Below are 6,141 nucleotides of genomic sequence, written 5' to 3'. Positions count from 1 at the left end.
TGAGAGGATACACGATCGAGCTACGAGTTGACTATACGATAGTTATTCGTTTGATCGTTGCTACACGATCGAGTAACAAAGTCTATACGATAGGTTGCATCTTCTAAACAATTGAGTACATCGTCTATACAATAGACAGTATTCATCTCCCACTTACTCGATCATATACCTCCTGTTTTCCTCAATCCAAGATCATATAGAGCCCACAACTTCAGGATTCTCACACCGAGAATACTAAAGTAATACTTGTGGTAGTGTTCCTGATTTGTTCGAGGATCGAATTGGACTCGATTGTGATCGAGGCTCATTTAGACATTCGATGAGATCGTATTCAGTTCGTTGCATTTGAGTTCAAGCTGTGAACCATTTGCTGAACGATCGAGGCATACTTGTGTTGGGGTTGATGCCCTAAAGTCTTGTGTCCTATAGTTTGTAAATAGTATGTACGAACGTTTATGATATATTATATATGATATTTACTTCACTTTTTGATTTTGCTCATATGGTTGTTTTATTTGCTTTATCACAAACCAATAAACTAAAATCTCTGGTTATCTTTATGTAACTTAAGCATATATGTGGTGACATGCAAGTGGGTCATGTCTTAAGTGATAACCAAAATGGTCTGTAGTATATGGATATAGGAGGGATACCTTATCTTGGTAACGCTACGTATGCGGCCCACTTTGTGGAATAGTTACAAGTGTTGTGACTTGTCACAGATGGTCTGATCCTGATTATTCGTGTAGGGGACATGCGAGCGGGGGCGTCCTATACAAAGAGTTTGTATAAGACCTGACCGCAAAGTGTTAACGTCTCATTATATAACACCGTTCATGACAGAGACTTTTAGTCACTAGGATGACCATAGGTAACATGACCTTAATCCTAAGTGAGTTGGGAACTCTTGCCATTGAGGGCGATCCTTTGATTTTCATGGATGCGAGTGGCCAGGTCGTCGACTCATACCTACCACTTTGAGGATTCGTCTGATATGGGAGCTGGGAACTCAGCTACATAAGATGGAATTCACTCCTTCCCCGAAGTAGGGGTAAGTAGATAGATATCTCCCTTAAGGGTTAATTCCAGAGCTTAAATGATGTGGCGCCACACACCATCTCATGGCCTGAGAGGTGTTTACACATAGTTGGACTATGTTGTATTGTTCATTAGAGGGATCAGTGGTACTTAAGGAGTTAGATGTAACTACAAGGACAAAAACGGTAAATTGACCCAGATGTACTTACGAGCATTTGTGAAGGGTTATCGTACTGTTGATTTGTTATATCCGATGGACACATAAATATATCTGTGGTAAGAAAATTTCAGTTGTCGGTCTTTAGTAGAATGCCTGGTAGTTAACGGATGGTGGATTTCGTGGCTAAAGAGTTCAGTTAGTTATTCACGTACCGTTGAAGCTTTGAGCCATAGGTCCATAAGGTCCCCTTGGTAGCTCAATGGATTCCAGTTGAGAATCAATTTTTGGGCCAGTTTGAAATGTTCAAATTGACAATAGGGAGTTCGATTATATATGATATGATTAAATTGGTTAATTATATATGATATGATTTATTTTATGTATGAGATATATTATTTGGAGGAAAATGATATAAGTATGATTTATATCTACTGGAGGAGAAAACACTATGATTTATGTGATATTAAAACATAGGTTAATGAATATAATATGATTATATTTATTATAATTTTTAATTGGACAATTATAAGATAATTGTGCCGACGTTTTCTCCATAACCGTATGATAGTGGGAGGTTCCATTTAGTTTTTGTAACTAAAGAATAAAATAAAAATTGTTTTCATTTTGCAAAATGATCACGTAATTCGCTCACGGAGTGTATACATGCTATCGCAAAGCAAACCGAGAGACTACATGATAGCTCAAAATCTTTACACGATCGCATACATGTGCGCTTTTTTCTAAACAATCACGTAGGAATTGCTAAAGATTGTCTAGTTCTTTCTTAAATGATTGCGCACTCGAGCGTTTACTAACGATCGTCTATAGGATCGCAACCTATTTACTAAACAATCGTGTACCTTCTTCTAAACGATCAAGCATCGTCTATATGATAGACCCTACCTTCTCCCACTTGCTTGGTCGTTTTATACGATCTTCCTTCCTCCTTCCCTCTACCAAATCCAAAAGAGCCCACACCTCTTAGATTCTCACACTGAGAATACCGATGATTCTAAGTGGTGGTGTCATCCCCATTATTGTGTTCGTGTGGAGGTCATTCGTGAGTAAACGACTGGGTGATTTGGTGAATGATTGCTTAGACGTTTCAGCGAGAGCAAGAGGAGCAATCCTTGGAAAGAGTGAGATTTTGGTGAAGAAAAGTTCTTCAACTGGTATGTTTTCTTGTTCTCTTGTTGTTTAGTTCTCAAAGCATGCCGGTAATTTGTTGTTTATTGCATAATTTGTCTATTAGATTGTAAATGTGGAAATTTTGTCACAATGAGATTGGAATGATCCGCTTTCGCTTAGAGGTACTCTTGTATAAGAGTTCCTTCAATTACATTCTTTTCTAGTATAATAAAGTTACATTCTTTTCTAGTATAATAAAGTTACATTCTTTTCTACATCACAAAATAATATAAGAAAACAAAACACGTGTCAGGTTCAAAAACTAAGTTCACAATATATAGTGCTGGGTTGAAATATTAGGTGGTCAATCTAAAGGGTCCGAGCAAGTAGACAGAGGCAATACCATTTTTTGTGTTTATTCTGGTACATTGAGGAAACAGTTCATCTTTTTTATGTTTGTGCCAATGATATCAATAAGCTCAGATCTATCATTAGTTAGTCCGTAAAAAAGAAAATATGGTGCCAACTACCTCCTTTTGACGTCCAAATTCTAGTTCATACTTCTCCGTTTGTCATGATACGAGTCTGCCCATATGTGCTGATTGCATATTAGCAGTTGATCGCATGATGTTGATCTTTTCATTCTGGAATGTCAATCATTTCCTCTTACTCCCTCTAGATGGCTCCGTTGATACGCTTGCTCTGCTTGTGGAGATATCTTGTACACTTGCTCTCTTTATGGGTATATCTTTCTGAACTTCATCCATTACATCATCAACCAATTAGGTTTCAATTTATTGATTATTTGGGATAGGGTAGTCCTATGATCCTAGTCGAATCTCGTCCTCCATTTCTCGGAACAAATTTAACACCACTACCACCAGGGGCTCATATGAATATTCGGCTGTCCTATCCTTCCTAAGTACATGTGAAAGCTCATCGTAATGGGGGAATGACTTATTCCATAGTCCCTTTGCCTTCAGATGACTCTGCATTGGTACATAGAAGCAAAATTAGAACTTTTATAAAAATAGGTGTGGTGTACGTTGTTTGATTTTTTTTGTAACTTACCCGAACCCATACGTCAATTATCTCCCTATCCACCAAAACACACTTGAACTTCTCATTCCACCCAAAACTCGATTGATTTAACATCTCTGATATTGCAGTATATTGCTTCTTCAATATTTTGACCTTACATTCAATGGTGTTTTGGTTTAGCCTACACCTGAGCAGTTTCTCCTTTATCATTCATTCCAAATGTTGTAGATATCCTGGTCGAAATGTCTCGTGATTGGACTTCCAACTAGACTTCACCAAAGAGACTAGGGCATTCACCAACCTAACATCCTTGACTTCCAATTATAATCCACCAAAGAGACTAGGGCATGCATATGTATCTGGTAAAGATGTTATTCAAACTTAAAGCATTGTGTGCCACATGATAATAAAAGAAACATGGAGCTAAATAGATGAATTAAGCATGCCCACAAACATAACTCAAATACGTAAATATCATTCAATAAGCAGGCAACATGTTCAAATTTTTTTATAAGAAAAACAATCATGATTCTTTCCACTAGGAAAACATTTTGGCTGCCAAATCATCTATAAATTGAGTCCATTCGTCTGAGGTGTCAATAAATTTGATATTCTCTCCCTCCATAATAATAAATGCAATATTCTCATCCACGGACTCATCAAGCACAACACCCATCCCCATCTCCCTTGTGATCAGGTTGTTAATTAGAGAATGTGCAATTATCGTTCAACATTGGACCTATACCGGGTAGAGGGATTTTCCCCTAATAAATGCCCATCTCCCCTTTAACAATTCAAATGCTTACTCGACAAAATTTCTTGCTAAAGAATGCTTCATGTTGAAAAATTTCCTTGGAGTTGTCGGTGCCTTTCCTACGGCAAACTAGTCTGAGAGATGATAGCGTTCCCCTCTATACGGAGCTAGGAATCCTTTAGGATTTGGGTACCTGGATTCCCACATGTAATAGCATCTTGTACAAGTTTTGGATTGTTATAGATGTGTATTATTGCATTTACGCATGTTCTATAATATACAAGATTGATTCTTATACCCTTTGGAACCCTCAATCCATGCGACTGAGCAACTACATCCCTGAGAACCCTAGAGTCGACGATCGAACCATTCCATCCTAGCATAACAAATATGAACTTTCTGTTCTAATCACAGACCAAGAACATTTGTGGTTGTTTCCCCTTTCTCATCCTATATCGTGGTCAAAATCAACGACACTGACATTCACTTTAATGTAAGTGTCGTCCAATGCATCTAGACAATTCTGTTGGAATTAGGTTAGTCATGATAATTCAAGACAATGACATACCAATTGTTAGAGTTAGAACATGCATCGGAAGAAAAACAGATCATTAAGCATTCTAATTCATTAATTTTGGCTTTGAATTAGCATGTTCATAAACTAACAAGAGGGTTTCATGATTCTAACTGCGAATCTTCTCTAAATCAGCTTGTGAACTACCACAAGGGCTTCCATTCTATCCTCTTGGTGCCTTGGATTGAATTGTGGGACTCAAAATAAGCTTGAATTAAGGAAAAAAGAGAGGAGAGGTTTCTGGTTTTCCAGTTGAAAACCTATCTTCAACCTTCGAAGATTTTCAGCTTATTCACCTAAAATGCATGCTTAATTCCAATTAGATTCTTCAATATATATTGCATGACAATCACCAATTGCTGCATGATTTGCACCTCCAACTTGAAAATTTGAGCTAAAGAATGTTGATATTATGAGTGAGCTATTTGAATAGAAAGTGGAAAAATCCCACTTTTGAGATTTTTCATTTTCCAAAATGAATTTTCATTCAAAAATGAAATTTTATTATTAATTTTATAAAATTAATTCAATAATTAATTTATCTAATAAAATTAATAATAAACAATTAATTAAATTGTACTAATTAATTTAATATCAAATATTAAATTAATTTAACACTAATTCCACCATCATGAGTCATATTCTTGAATTTAATATTTAAATCATATCTAAATATTAATTGATTCTCCAATTTCGTTTAATTCCAAAATTAAACGCGTAATGATATCACATATAATTACTAATTCCCTTAATTCTAATTCAAACGTTTCAAATTAATTTATCATGCTACTCTAAAGCTAATCCATTTGTGAGCTAGTAGGGGGACCTCGTGGAATTACAGATCATGGACTCCAACGATCCGAGCTTAATTGACTAAACTCTTTACATCGAATTAACTATTATTTGTTAACTACTGGGTCACTCCACTAAAGCCAGAGTTGCACTCCCCTCACTGCAGATATACTGTGTCTAGTCGATATAACCATGATTAGTAAGTTAGCCCTTCATAGGTTGTTCGTAATAATGGTTGGGTCAAATAACTGTTTTACCCCCGAGATTACCTCTTGTTCTTTAAGTCCCAATGATAATCTAATGAACAATTGGTTTGTGATCCAATCATCAAACCGAGTCCCTCTCGGGCCAATGAGAGGGTGGGGTCCCTTGTTCAAGACTCGAAGTCAGCATTTAAGGGAACAACCTCTCTACTATCCCTAAAAGCGGGTAGAAGTGAATTGCATCTTGCACCCTATGTCCCCAGCTATCTACCCAGTCTTACCCCTGAAACGGATGTTTATTAAGTCGGCACTGTTAAGCCAACCTTTACCTGAGAAAATCTAAGGATAATCCTGAATAAACAGAAGTTCATAGTTAGCTCAGGATTAAGGTTAAGTTACCTAGGTCATCGCTTTGAAATAGTCAGTCTTAAATTGTAAACAACGTTATAAA

This window comes from Benincasa hispida, chromosome 9, assembly GCF_027475165.1.
Source record: "Benincasa hispida cultivar pf3 chromosome 9, pf3_genome.v1.1, whole genome shotgun sequence".
In the NCBI taxonomy this organism is placed as follows: Eukaryota; Viridiplantae; Streptophyta; class Magnoliopsida; order Cucurbitales; family Cucurbitaceae; genus Benincasa; species Benincasa hispida.
The sequence above is the reverse complement of the archived record's forward strand: the minus strand, read 5'-3'. Positions refer to the sequence as shown.